This window comes from Alexandromys fortis, unplaced genomic scaffold (assembly GCF_014885135.2).
Source record: "Alexandromys fortis isolate MF-2015 unplaced genomic scaffold, M_Fortis_MF-2015_v1.1 scaffold_74, whole genome shotgun sequence".
NCBI lineage: Eukaryota > Metazoa > Chordata > Mammalia > Rodentia > Cricetidae > Alexandromys > Alexandromys fortis.
Window position 1 is genome coordinate 4,467,755 of NW_026068008.1, and position 15,404 is coordinate 4,483,158.

The 15,404-nt window shown below is 41.1% G+C and overlaps 1 long non-coding RNA gene across 1 annotated transcript; it reads right to left on the minus strand.

The window, feature by feature from the left end:
- Positions 1-265: 265 nt before the first annotated feature.
- LOC126513385 (uncharacterized) lies at positions 266-14,986 on the minus strand. The gene is made up of 3 exons (XR_007595322.1): positions 14,645-14,986; positions 977-1,089; positions 266-839 (listed from the first exon to the last, which is right to left on the minus strand). It is a non-coding gene; the product is annotated as an uncharacterized lncRNA (long non-coding RNA).
- Positions 14,987-15,404: the final 418 nt, after the last annotated feature.

Below are 15,404 nucleotides of genomic sequence, written 5' to 3' on the forward strand. Positions count from 1 at the left end.
ATTCCAATGTGGCTTTGTTACTGCAAATCCTTTATTTCTTTTATAAGCTTTGCTTCCATCAAATATGGAAGACCCACTTCTCCCTTTTCTGATCTCCAAGCCAAAAAAATAAATAAAATAATAGTACTAATAATTTTCCATACTTCACTTATCTTTCATTAAGAATAGTTGACTGTGCATCTAAAAGTCAAAGTTTCAAGTGCTTCTGCATCAAGAAATAATAAAGGATAATATATGACTCTTCAAACCAAATAGGTGTGGGCAATCTCTTTCTATAATGGGACAAATAGTACATATTCTCAGCTTTTTACTCCATGTGGTCTAATTCCCCAGTCCTGCCATTTAACACAAACCCCGCAAGATTATGAGTTAACATGTATGGTTGTGTCTGTGCTAGTACAGTTGCAGGAGATGGTGTGAACTGGGCTGACATGGTTACAGGAGATGGTGTGAATGAGTGAAAACGTCCATGGGTCACTCTATTTCTACAACATGATGACTTAAAATCTATTTGGGATTACCAGTGTCCAATCAGTCTAGTAGAATTGCAGGATATTAAAAAAAAAGACTAACAAAAAAGAAAGTTTTCTGCCTGAAAACACAAACTATATATTTAGTTTAAAAATACATTTTTGCTTTGAAAACTGTTGGGTCTTTTCTAGTATATCCATCAGAGATATGAACAAATCTCAAATGCTTCTCTATGCTCTGGGGGAAACTTAGACATCATAAACCTAGTTAACATAGAGAAACAAAGGAGAAAATTAGTAGAAAACAATGGAGATATGTTGGAGGAGGGCCCGCTGCTTGTTCGTCCTGCCTGCTTGGCTAATTTCACCCTGAAATAAACACACAGAAATTGTATTAATTAAATCACTGCTTGGCCCATTCGTTCTAGCGTCTTATTGGCTAACTCTCACATCATGATTTAAGCCATTTCTACTAATTTGTATGTCACCATGAGGTCGTGGCCTACCAGCAAAGTCTCAGCATGTCTATCGTTGGTGGCAGGTCCATGACATCTCCCCGACTCTGCTTTCTTCCTCCCAGAATTCAGTTCTGTCTTCTGCACCTTCCTAAGTTCTTGCCCTATCAAGCCAAGGCAGAGTCTTTATTCATTAACCAAAAAAAGCAACACAAAGACAGAAGGAACTCCTATACCATTTCTCCTTTTCTGTTTAAACAAAAAAGGAAGGCTTTAACTTTAACATAGTAAAATTACATACAACAAAAGTTATCAAGCAAGAACTACAGTTACAATATTTATATATTTATATCTGCTTTACCATTTACCATATTTCATCAGCAATAAAAGGCACTATCTCTGCTGGGTCTATACCTACTAATTGATGAAGTCTCAATTTACCTTTTATAATTAATTTGGAGACTTTTCCCACATAAGTTTTTAATTTTTAACTTGGTTTATGTGGTAAAAAGATCTATTCTAATATAATATCATCCCTCTGCATCAAAATTCCTGTAGGAGAAATTCTGGAAGGCACTATGACTAAGATACAATTAAGATTTGGATTCACCCTATCCACATGTGCCTCCTGTAATTTTTCCTCAATCATTGTCAGTTCCTTTTCTGCTTCAGCTGTTAATTCTCTGGGACTATTCAAGTCTTTATCACCATCTAGGGTTTGTTTAAATGAATTATTAGATCAGGTGTTATCCCAACAGCTCGTCACAGACTGGAAATGTCTCCCAATAATCTTTGAAAGTCATTAAGAGTCTACAACCCATCTCTCCTAATTTGTGCCTTTTGTGTTATAATTTTCTGTAAGCCGATTCTGTAACCTAGGTTATTAACAGAATCTCCTCTTTGAATCTTTTCAGGAACAATTTGTAATCCCCATTTAGGCATGAATTTCTTTACTTCTTCAAACATTTTTTTCTAAAGTATCTGTATTTGACTCAGATAACAAATTATCATCCATGTAATGGTAGATTATAGACTTAGGAAATCACTTACGTATTATTTTCAATGGTTGGCTGACAAAGTATTGGCACAGGGTTGGGCTATTGAGCATTCCCTGTGCGAGGATAGTCCATTTATATTTTCTAGTAGGCTGAGAATTATTATAAGTAGGTGTTGTGAAGGCAAACTTTTCTCTATCCTTTTCTTATAAAGGTATAATGAAGAAAAAATTCTTTAAATCAGTAACTATAAGAGGCCATCTCTTTTGTAACAGAGAAGGCAGAGTAATTCCAGATTGTAGAGGACCCTTAGCTTGAATAACCTTGTTGATAGTCCCTAAATCTGTCACCATTCTCCATTTTCCAGATTTATTTTTATCAACAAATACAGAAGAATTCCAAGGTCTGGTAGATTCTCCCATATGTCAAGTGTCTAGTTTCTCTGCCTACCAGTTTTTTCATTACCTTGGTTCCTAAACCAATGCCACACATTTCAGTTTGGGGCAGAACTTTTTTTTTTATATAACAACTTTTAAAATTATTTCTATATTTTATTTATATGTATCAGTCTGTCTTAGAGTTTCCTTTGCATATAAAACACCATGACCAAAAGCAACTTAGAGACAAATGGGTTCCTATTTCAAGTAACTGTCTATGACTGAAGAAAGGTGGGGCAGGAACTCAGCTCAGGAACTGAAGCAGAGGCCATGAGGCATGCAGCTTACTGGTTTGCTCAGCCAACTTTCTTATACCAATCAGGATCACTTGCAGAGGGGTTGCACTGCCCCCAGTGAGGTGAAACCACCTGCATTAATCATCAACCAAGAAAATGCACTGCAGACTTGTGAACAAGCAAATCTTATGGAGACGTTTTCTCAATTGAGAGTCACCCTTTCCCAAATGGCTTTAGCTTATGTCAAGTTGACATCAAACTAAGCAACACAGGGTGCTTTGCTGTGTGTATGTCTGTGCATCTTGTGCCTGCTTGGTGGCTGTGAAGGTCAGAAGAGGAATCAGAGCACCCAGGACTAAAGTTACAAAGGGCTGTGAGCTACCATGAGGTGCTGGAAATTGAAACCAAGTCCTCCAGAAGAATAGTCACTGCTCTTAACCCCAGAGCATCTCTCCCGCTCCCATATATAGTAAATTTTATAGCCATCAAAGTAGGGTAGATTATGCTGGGAAATTAAAAACCCCTTTATAAGATAAGTGTTTTAAATATTGAAAGAAATTTCACCTTGAGGACACATGTCATATGTTTTGATTTCATGTTTACTCATTTCAATTCCTTAGGAACCTAAGTTAATTAAAATGCAGCTACCAAGTCAAATATTGTAGATTGCCCATTGCTAAGAGCAAAGAGAACTGTAAAGGCTTACATACTGACAAGTAAATGCAAAATCCAGGAGACTCATCCATCTTTTCTACTCAACTCAAGAGTCACTGACCAGAGCCATATGTCTGCCACTAAAGGGCCTGTGTCCAGAAAGGCATAACTTGGAAAAATTGATTAAAAACTCTTATAAGTATCACAATCGACACAGATCTCACCTACCTTCTAGCCATAAAGTCACACAATGTAATTATTATGGCTCAAAGACATTTTGTTATGACGTGAATAGGCCACAAAAAGTAATCATGATACAAGCATGGAACACTAACATTTAGAGAAATAAACCTATGCAAATTTTAGTCCTTATGAATGCCTATCAACAGCAACTCTGGGAGACAGCATGCCAACTCTGTGTTCAGCTCACATCACATGAGCTGTGCCTTTTGTTCCCTAATTTCTGTCACTGGAATAAATATGGTTAGTTCTAGCAAATCCCCAGAACAAAACACAGCATTCTAGGCTGGTTTCTTTATAGTGTGTTGGCCAGCATTGGCAGAAGAGAATTTCTGAGCAGCCAATTTCCTACAGACCTCTGATTCCCCACTGTTCTGAGCGGCTTGATGTTTAGTGAAATAACAAGGCAGGCTTGTTTGGTGAAGGTGTAGAGCATTTTAGGTGCATTGATAGAGCATTCAAGAAGCCACTAAGGTTTGATTACATAAAAGTATTGACACAAACTTTGGCTGGTACAGCCAGAAGTATTCTGCAGTCTGTCATCTCTTGTCACTTGCCTCCCAGGAGCTGAGAGGAAAGAGTTCTCACATGATGGTTAATGTGCAAATTACAGTTCTGATTTATAACCTTTAGACCAAAAATAAAAGCAAACCAGCAAACAAAACCCCAGACTTTCTGCTCTAACATCAGCCACAGACATAGTGACTCAGGCAGTAACTTTTAACAAGGCAAGGTACAGGCTCAAACTATGAGAGAGGAATAACCTAGTTTTGAAAGAAGAGAGCATGGAGTCTCTGTGGTTGTCAGCTGAAATTCTATCTTTGGGGTCTGATTATGAAATCTAGCTTGTTCCTGCTTCTATTATCTTGCTGAAGTTCGGTCTTCTAAACTGGGAGATTCAACATCTTTGGCAGCCTTCCACTGCACCTTCTTAGCTGGCTTCAGCCTTGGTAAACACACGCTATCCTGCAAGGTCAGGAATCATTAGAGTCTGAGAAATATAATATCTAACACAGTTTTACTTCTATGGTCAAAAAATAAATAAATAAAAGATCCTCAAAGTGCCTAAATAATTGGAAGATCTCTTGAAACAGAGAACCTGTAAGCAATTCCCCCTATTCTCGCAGGTCTTCCTGCAAAATTTGAGTTCAAAAGGTCACAGTTCATTTTATGTCTTGTTCATAAAGATGCATGTTCAGAATTTTGTACCCCAGTGTACTGGGACACATGGATATCTCATGTCAAACAGTTAACTCAGCCTATTCTTTTTGAAGATTAGGTTTTATTTATGTGTTTGAGTATCTTGCTTGCATGTATACCGTACCTGGGGCCCATGAAGTTCAGAAAAGAGCATCAGATTTTCCAGAACGGGGGCTACAGCCATTTGTTAAGCTCACAGTGTGGCTCATAATTGCTGAGCTGTCTCTCCAGCCTCCCAATTTTTCCCTAACTGAAGTGTTGGCTATGACATTAGCACAAATCTTCAGATAAAATCGAGTCTAACTCAGGATGGAATCCTTATACTCTCGCTGCTATTGGACTGTACTGGAACTGTCTCTCATTCAACCAGAGACAAAAGCTATGGAAAAGATCAATTTAAACTGTAAATAAATTACTTTAGTTAGAATTTTAGGAAGTATTAAAATTCTTCTTTATCTTGTTCTCTTCCTCCTTCTTTGCATCAGCATCAGCATCACAATTAATTATTATTATTATTATTATTATTATTATTATTATTATTATTATGTGGGGCACAGAGTGAAAGTTAATGGACAACTCGGTGGAGCCAGTCCTTCCTTCCACCTTTAAGTTGGTTGCAGCGATCGTCAGCCTTTCGGAGAGAAGCACGTCTTCCATGTCCATTTCCTCCACCTTAGAGGATGCAGAGTTCTGCATAGGTGTCTTATGTGGCATGCAGACTTGGCAGCTGCTACAACAGTGGCAGAAACACAGTTGCTTTATGTCACTTTCCTATCCAAGTCTAGGCATAAAATGGCTTCCCCAGGTGTAATTCAGCAGGCTGGGAACTTTCCCCTACTGCACCTCTCTTCCAAAACTATTGCCTCATCTCTGTGACATCACATGCTCACCCACCAAGTGCACAGTCTAGAAAGCAGAAATTAATAGAACCAAGTATGTGTCATGAAATTCAAAAAGTTCAAAGTAACAGAAAATGAATGTTAAAACTTTTTCAGGAAATTCTGAATAAGGATTTATAGGAGACATCCCACTTTAATTTTGTGGTCACACTGTCTCTCCTCCATTCACCTGAGGATGTATTTACTTTAAAACCAGAAGGATAAACCACCTAGAGTTCTGCTAGGTAGAACGCAGGCCTGTTTTCCACACATGCTGAGGTCTCACTGTGGAGTCTCACTCTGTGCTCTCACTAAGTCTTTTTGCTTGTGGAACAGATATAGTATAATTGAATCTTCACTTCCTATTTTGTGTTCTGGTCTTTTCTTCAAATAATGTGGAACACATTTTGAAAATTATATCAAGAAGACATGCATTCCCAGATCTACTCACAACATCCCAGACGACCAACCAGATCACCTTTTATTTGATGGTCGTGAAAGCCTATCGAGACTTGCTTTAGAATAGCTGCTCCACTCCAGAGCGCCCGCCCCGTGTTCCCCCGTGAAGTTCCATACACAGGGGACATGTGTTTTCAATACACCAAGGACAGTAACAATGGCTCAGGCAAAGAATTTCTCAGAAGACCTTGCCTGTATTCTCTTCAAGAGGAAATCTCAGGCAACAAAACTAACATTTCCTGAAGGGGAGACTCAGACGTCGCATAAGCTTGCAGAGAATCGCACAAGTCAGAAATTTGCAAACAGCAAATTTTTTGCCTAGAATTAAATAGTTTGGGGAAACATGGTGGTTGGACCATATCTGACTGGCTGACATGACGCATATAGGCTAAGTGAGATAAAGGTTCTGGACATTTCCATGGGACCTGTGGAGCCTGTGTGACTGTCAGCCATGCCCGAGATGGTTCTATGGAACAAGCAGAGGGTTGGTACTGGGACAGCTTGCTTTCCTTGCCTCACCGCTCATAAGTATATTTAGCCCCAAGTCAGGAAGAGGCTGAAAATCTTTAAGACTGTATCATAGATCTCTCTGTGTGCCTTTGGAGTATAGGACAAAGTGATTACAAAACTCTTCCCCCCACTGACCTTATGTCCAGGCCTCTTTCTCCTTCCGCTCTTCTCAGATGGTCAGCCATTAGCGGAATAGGAACAGAAGGAGCACTACACTTGGAGTCACAAAACTAGTTGTAATATGATTTGGGGCATTGTCTTAACTTCAATCAATCATCATATACAATTTGTGAAATAAAAATTGTAGACCACACTCATAATTACAGCACCTTGGAGACAGAGGCAAGAGGATGATTCAAATCATCATCAGCAATTCATCTATGTGAGACACTGTCTCGACCTCAAGAGGAAGGGAATGGTGGGATGTCTCTGTTGGCTCAGTGCTTCCCTGGACAGAGTGAGGACTCAACTGCACCCTTAATATGCTCCTAGAAACAGGATGTCTCTGGTGGCATGCATGCGGTTCAGTCTCACTGCTGGGGACATGGAGGCAGGAGACTGTCCAGGTCTCACTCGACATCTGGCCTACTGGATGAACTCCAGCCCAGTGAGAGACCCAACCTCATAAACAAGATAGATGTCATCTGAGGAACCACAGCCAAGGTTGTTAACCAGCCTACACACACACACACACACACACACACACACACACACACACACACACATCTACATGTAAACTTTCTCTCTCACACACACACAAGTAAAACAAAACAAATTAAATTAAAGCATCTACACCTTAAGCATAGTGTATCAATGGATAAGATTATGATAGCATATTGTAAGGTATAACAGTGTGTGTTCTTATCCCTTCATCTTGGTGTGGGCGAACGTACTGATTCTAGACTGCTGACTTCTTGGATGACTAAAAAATGCAGACAGGAAATAGTAAAGGGCTCAATGCCTTCAATCTCCCTAACTCTTGGCAGGGTAAGATGCTCCTTCGAATGTATCCTAGACACTGCCCCGGCTTGCTGGCCTTTATTGTTTGAGTGCAGTTCCTAAAACTCCCAGGTGATGTCTGATAAGAGAGTGCCACCTTGAGTGGAGAGGATAGGGTCAAGGGAAGAGGTAGCACAGGGAAGAGAGCGACTGGACCAAGGCTTCCTGCTTGCTGACCTCCATGCTGCCATCATGCCTGGCGCGCTGACTGCAGGTGGCCATAACCTGTTATGAAATCCTCCTGCTGATAGCCGCATCCTGGCAGGGTTTGCCTTTAATTGGGCATTTTTTTTTTCTTATGGAATATATCTAGTAGAACAGAAACAGAAGAAACTGCAGCATAACTCGGGGCCTGCTATGCTGCCCACGACCTTCGACCTACCTGGTAGGGAAGGTCAGCTTGTAAAAGCAGCATGCATTCTGCCAACTGGGAAGCGGCCCAGTGATGATAAGAATCACTGTTTTCTGTGACCTTAGCTGTATTTAGAGTGTACTCCCGGGAGTCCCTAGTTCAACATACCTTGATTGCACATTGTGAACTAACATCCTTGCCATTCACATTTAAAACCAAATGACTTCCTTTTGGCATTGGCACGTCCATTTGGTGGCTTGCCATAATATTATGTATTGTTCAGAATAATTTTCCATGTGACTCAGTCTGGCTTCCTTGATTTACAGCTATTTGTAAAAGCTGGCTCTCAGAAGGGGTAGAGAAGTCAGGAGGAAAATAGCTTCATAACAAACTACTGCGAAGGAGCAGACGGAGCTCAGCTGGTGACACACAGGTCTCAGCCAGATTCTGGTGATGACAACTAGCCATTTTAAACATTCTGCTGGCTTGTCGGAGGGATTCAGGAATGTGCTACTGAGACGGGGACCACAGCTACTTGGTTGAGATGACTCCAATCCCTGCTGCCGACGGGATTGCCACACTTGGTTTACCAGAATCTTGACTTCAGTGGTGTATAGTGATATCTAATCATAATGGGAGCCCTTAAGCACAAATTTTCAAGTATAAAATTGGAAAGAAATTTGCTTTGCTCTGTAGATTTCAGCTACATAATGAAACTCTGGTTTAGCTCTGGCTTTTGCTTGTCAGAGAGGTTTAAACACTGGGGAGACTATGAGAGAACAACCCTTAAAAGTTTAGTTCTACCGGTAAGGTCCTCTGTGTTTGAAGAGGGGAGTTCTTGAGACCCTAGCCGAGTGTGCTCTCGGCAGCTTTGTGGCAGATGGACATCTGTGTCCAGGCTGATGACTTCAGCCCCTTTCAGGTCAAAGGTTTACTCTGTTGCCCTGGAGCAGACGCAGTAGCTTCCATGTATTTGGGTTTTGTTTTTTATTTTTGTTTTGTGTTTTGCTTTTGGATGATGCCTTCCACCAATAGGGCTTTTAGAGTTATAGAAATGTACTAGTCTTAGGTCTGTAATTACTCAGAAATCTGCACGGGCTCTTTATTAAGTCAATTTTTCCTGTTTTAGCCACATCTGCTCTTAACTTCACAGAGCTTGACAATTGATGATCTCACGGCACATCTGCCGGCAAAGGTTTTCAGTGTCCACCTGGCTCCCCGTGCAGCAAGTGCGCTACCGCTCTACATGGGAAGAGCCAGTTCTAAAGCCGTTGTGAATGGAGAAAGCTTCTTTCAATCAGCTGTATAAACGTTTCTGGATAAACTCACTGAACTTCTCTTTGTCTATGTATGAAGTGCCACTTTCAAGAGGAAATGTTTTTTTACATAGTTCTCCCAGAATCCTTCAGTCCTTACCTGTTTTATGGTATGACTGGCGTGCCCAACCCTCTATTCCAAACTCTCCAAAGCAGGGTTTGAACTGCCCTTACCCCAGAGTTTCTTCCCTGTATAATCCAGACATTTTGGTTAACTGCCACCTCTTTACTTTTGCCCTCTTGGCTGCTGCACCAGGTTCCCTCTCTCCCCTTGCCTTTCCCCTCCTACCTCCTCCCATGGCTCAGAGTTGTGTCCACTCTGACATTTGAGTTTCTCTCTACTTTATGCTTGCGGTTTCAAGATACTGAAAAACCCTCAGCTTCCTTTTTCTGCTGCCATGCCTTCCACAACCATCATGGACTCTAACCCTCTGGAATCATAAAACCAACTATCTTTTATAAGTTGCCTTAGTCACAATGCTTTATAACAGTAATACTTAAGTAATTAACACAACCAGCTAAAACAATTTGGTAAAATGTCGAATTACTGCTCTCAAGATCTTATCCTATAAATACAGCCACGGTGTTACCAGAGAATGGGCTCAGTGAGACTTGGATGTAGTTTTTAAGTATTTTTGGAGAGAGGCTACATATGTATCTCAGTTCATAGAGTGCTTGTCTAGTGTACACAGAGCCCTTGGTTCAATCCCAGCACCACATAAAAGTGGGGCTGAAGGAACAAGCCTATAATCCCAGCACCCAGGAACTGGAGGTGAGGAGATCACAAGTTTAAAGTCATTTTTCATGACGTAGGTTGACTCTTCAGGTCACATGAATCAGGGAAATCTTTGGGTTTTTTTGTAAGATGTATGTTCTTACTATAAACAAAGTTTATAAAATTATTTGTAAGAGTCCCAAGAAACTGCAAGTTTGTACATAGGAAATGAGCAAGGCCTTCCTCACACTAAGGCTTCAAGTATGGTTTATTAGTATTGTTTGGCTTTTACTGAAAATAGATTTTTTTACTCACATAATAAATATATCTTGATTATGATTTCCCTCTCTCTACCACTTCCAGGCATTCTCCACCCCCCTCCCATTCAGATCCAGTTCATTTCTGTCTCTCATTAGAAGGTGAGCAACTGGTAGCAGCTCCCCTGCTTCTCGGAACTTTCAGGCTCTTACCCTGATATCTGACTCCTGATTTTTTATTGGTAAGGAATAAGATAATACTATACTATACTGTACTAATATAATAAAATAAAAAACAAAAATTAACACATCAGAATTGAACAAAATGAATGAACAGAAGGAAAAGAACCCAAGAGAACATACGGGAAGCAGAGACCCAGACATTTGCCTGTTCAGATACTTCATAAAAAATAAACTAGAAGCCATATATATATGACTTCATATATATATATATGACTTCTAGTTTAGTTTTGTGTGTATATATATACACACACACACACACACAAAGGACCAATAGAGTAAAAGAGAACATATATTTATTTATGTATATGTGTGTGTATAAAATGTGTGTGTATATTATATGTACATACATATAAATATATACATATATATATAAAATAAGATCAAAGAAAAAAGGGAAAACCCTAACATGACTGTGGTGAGTTCAGAAGTTTTATACAGTAAATATACAGCTGACAGATTTATTAGACTAATCCACCGGGAAGTGTATATGTACACACCCACTTGGACTAACCTGTTTTGCAGAGCTATGGGCCCACCTGTGCTTTGGATAAGTCATTGTCAGTTCTGTAAAAATCTTGTGAAATCATGGCATTTCTTCCTTTTATAGTCTCCCAGCAGTGTATAAACCTGACTTTTCCTGTAGGGCAACTGGATGAAGCCGTGGTGTGAAAAGGATCCACTCAGTCAAGCCTTTATTCGCATAGCCAAAATCTATATAAAAATAGCCTCCCACAAACTTTCTTTATTGGCCATAGTCACTGATAAGAGAGGAGCCTCATACAGGAGGTAACGAGTCTGCTCTAACAGCAGACCCAGGAAGGTGGAATCTCCTGGTCTTCTGCTCTGATTTAACAGTCTGTACACTTTACCTTGGTTTCAACTAACATAAGATCATAGCCCGGGCAATTAATTGTTTTTACAGAACAAAGTTTTAGCTAGTTGCTAAAACTAGCTTCAGAGAGAAAAATTCTCACCTGGGCACCCTGCTGGAGTCAAAAGCAAGGTCCCCAAAAGAGATTTCCTTTAACTCAACCAGCTAGATGCTAATGCAAATCAAGCCCACAGGTTAGTATAGCTGCAGAGGAATTTCACAGCCACTTCTCCCCAGAGATATAAGGCACCTCCCTGCCAGATCCATGGTGTCTTGTGACTCTGTGGAAATACATGTTTGATACTATTGTTACCACCTGTGGGATTGCTAACTTGTCTATAAAAACTTAAAGATTTGTGGAGGGGGCCCCTTCTGCCTTATGCCTTATGATCACCTTCCTCCAAGAAATAAAGAGACATGCAGGAAATATGTGCCTGAGTCAGGTGTTCTACCCCTCAGATCCCGTTCTCAAGCCAGTCCTGTTCTGAACCCCGAGGGAGAGCTGAGGCTGGTACTCAGTGGCTCCCAATACATAACACTGTGAGACAAGGACCCTCGAAAGACGCCGGCAAGTTCACTTTCTGTTGACCTTCTGCTGGCCTTGCAGCCTACACTTAAGAGTAGCTTGTTTCATCCAGGTGGTGGTGCACATGAGTTCAAGATCAGCCTGTTCTACAAAGCTAGTTCCAGAACAACCAGGCTACATGGAGAAAGCCTGTCTTGAAAAAGAAAAAAAGCAAAAGAAAAGAATAGGTTGTTTTCCAAGTGAGACTCCCTTGGAGGAAACTATAATTTCATTTACAAGTGGTTATCAATTGGAGATTGCTTCTGGGTTAGGAATGGGGATATGTGTCTGGTTCTCCTTGCAGTTCTAGGGCCCCATCTGGTGTAGACACATGCCAGCCCTGTGCATTCTTCCTCAGTCTCTCTGAATTCATATGTGCATTGTGTTACAGGAGAGGACCGCTTGTTTGTTCCTGCCACCCTGTTTGCTTAGCCCTGAAATAACCACACAAAAACTGTATTAATTAAATCACTGCTTGGCCCACTAGCTCTAGCCTCTTATTGGCTAACTCTCACATCTTGATTTAACCCGTTTCTATTAATCTGTATATCGCTACAAGGCAGTGGCTCACTGGGAAAGACTCAACATGTTTGACTCTGGCGGCTCCAGGGCAAATCTCTCTCACTCTGCTTTCTTCCTCCCAGAATTCTGTCTTCTCTGACTACCTAAGTTCTGCCCTATTAGGCCAAGGCAGTTTCTTTATTCATTAACCAATGAAAGCAACACAAAGACAGAAGGACCTCCTATACCACCATTGGTCATGTTGGTTTAGAGGATGTTGTTCTCCTGGTATCCTCCATCTTTTTATGTTTACACTCTCTCTATCTCCTCTTCCCCAGCATCTCCTGAGTTCTGAGAGAAGGAACTTGATGGAAATATCCAGTTCAGGGTTGTTGAGTGTTCCAACGTGCTCACTGTTTAATGTCTGACCATGGGTTTCTGTATTTATTCCTTTTTTGTTGTTGTTGCAGGAGGAAGCTTCTCTGAAGATGACTGAGCACTGATCCTTGAGTATAGCAGAATGTCATTATGAGTCATTTCATTGTTCCTTTGTTGTTTTGATTTATTTATTTAGTTGTACAGTAATATCTGGTTTCTTCCTAGTTCCCCGGGCTATCTGGGCTCTGGTTCTTGGTCATTCAAGTCATATCAGGTACTTGGTTTCCATCTCATGGAGCAAAGCTTCAGTCAAATCAGATATTGGTTGGTTGCTTCCAAAAGCATGATGCCCCCACTGCCCTCACATATCTTACAGGTAGTGTTAGCATGGTCAAGAGTAGTGGAAGGTTTGTGAAGTTCAGACTTAATAGCTAGGAGGAGCTGAGTGTGGGGACAGGAAGAATAGAGGGAAGGTTTGGAGCAAAGATAGGAGAAAGTTTGGACATAGGTACCTCCTTCTGTCTATCTGATCACTGGCAGAAGCAGCAAAGATCCCATATAATATCTAGATATAGGGTGCCAGTTGGAAACCATTTGGATTTATTATCTAAAGGGTATCAGAGCCAGATTTGGCTGCAAAGGTAGATAAGTTCAGAAGCCCTTAAGTTGGGTGCTAGCGGTCTCAGATTTTCCCAAAAGCATCCCAGCAGGGAGCTTGGAGGTATGGCTAAAGATACAGTTCCCATGAGTGAGGTAGAGAAAGAAGATCCAAGGCTTGAATATCCTGGGACCAGGGCTTGTGAGTGAGACCAAAGGGCAAGGAACAATTCTTGAGATATTAATCCTCACTCATGGGAAATGACCAAAGGTGAGTTTGATGAAGAGAATCAGCTGCAGCCTTGAAGATCGTGGCTGGGGGTTCCTCTGCTTTCAAGAACACCAGAAAGACACAAGACACTCAATGGTCACTACCACAGATTCAGAGAAGGGTTTAAGCTGGCTACCAATTGCAGCCGGTGTTGGGTGAAGAGCCTAGCGATTGGTTACTTGGAAAGTGAGCCTGTTGCAGGTAGACTGGGTACAGGATCCAGCTGCTGATAGACAGGAGGAACCAAGAAAGCCTGCCACGTCTCATGACACCAACGTAATAGTTTAGCAGCATTGGGGAGGCAACCTTGGTGGGTTGAAGCCAAGGGACATGACAAAATTATACCATGCAATTGTTATGTCCAAATCCGGGAACTCCCCACAAAAGCCAACAAGAAAACAGGGTCCCACACGTAAAAGCAAAGAGCCTTTATTTTAATCAAGTTTGCAAACTCGGTCTCCCCTCATGTCCAACGTACTGGAATAACCAGAGAGCCCCAAGCTCAATTAGAATAGGGTTTTATAGTAGCAAAGGTGGGGGTGAGGGGTTTTTGAGGTTTTAAGACCCCTGATTGGCTGACAATGTCTAGGGTGTCCTGGTGAAAGTGCACTGGCAGGTGATTTTATCTACAGCACTTGGAATGCCAGGCATTTCCTTTGAGTGGTCTGTTCCTGGGTGGGGTTTGGGTAACTCAGCTTGTGGTTCCTCTTGCAGTCAGACATTGCCTCTGGGAAGAGTTGAGAAGACAACTTCATCAAACCAAAAATTATTAGCACCATTGCTGTTGGCAAAACTTACTCCAGAAAGCACAAGATTGGTTCAAAACTGTAGGATATCTTCCACCCTAGTCTCTTAAACCCACTGAACACAGTGAAAAACCACATTGCTTCCACCCGGCAACTATCAACATGTCGTCTTAAACAAGTGTGCTCCTTGGCAAATTACAGACTGAATTAAAAGGGCAGAGCCAGGGAGATGGTGAGGCAGAAGCAGAACAGAAAGGCTGAGGCAGGTAAAGGAACACTGTGAGGAAAGAAGCTCTTACCTGGAGTCCAGCTGGTGTCCCAGCAGCTAAGAGTAGATAGTTGAAGAACTGTAGGCAGAGGCTGCTCATTGGTTTCTTGGCTGCCTGGCCACATAGAAACTATATTAATTAAAACACTGTTTAGGCTATTTGCTCAGGCTTCTTATTAACTAACTCTTACATCTTAAATTAACCTATTTCTATTCATCTATGTATGGCTTCAAGACTAGTGGTTTACCAGTAAGGTTCTCTTTTCAGAGAGGCATATATAGTTCCTGTTTCATGACCAGGAAGCTACTTCTCACTTTTCCTTAATTTCTCCCAGGGCTTTGCTGGTCACTGAAAACAGACAAAGAGCTTCAGTTTGTGCCCTGGCTGATTGTGGGATGCTCTGACTGAAATGCTCTCATCTACCCTGCGGGAAAAGAATCCTGATTACAAGACATCAAGATTAGTAGCACAGCAATGCCAAATACCAGGCTATTCCCATCATCCCAAATTCCAACAAGCTTCAAATTCCAACAATATTTAATCTTATGGGTGTGAAATGTCATGCCAATCATGGGTTTAGCTTTAAAACCTTGTCAGAATGGATAGAACCATACGTTCTCTCATGGATTGGTGAATTTACTCTGTATCAGCAGGCAGATTACAACTGTTCTACTCTAGTTGGCTGAGGGAGGATTCCAGGCTCCAGTACATGCTGCCCAAATCTCATACAGATAACGAATACCTGATAACCGGTAAATTTAAAAAATAAAGTGAAGAAACAGATCACAAA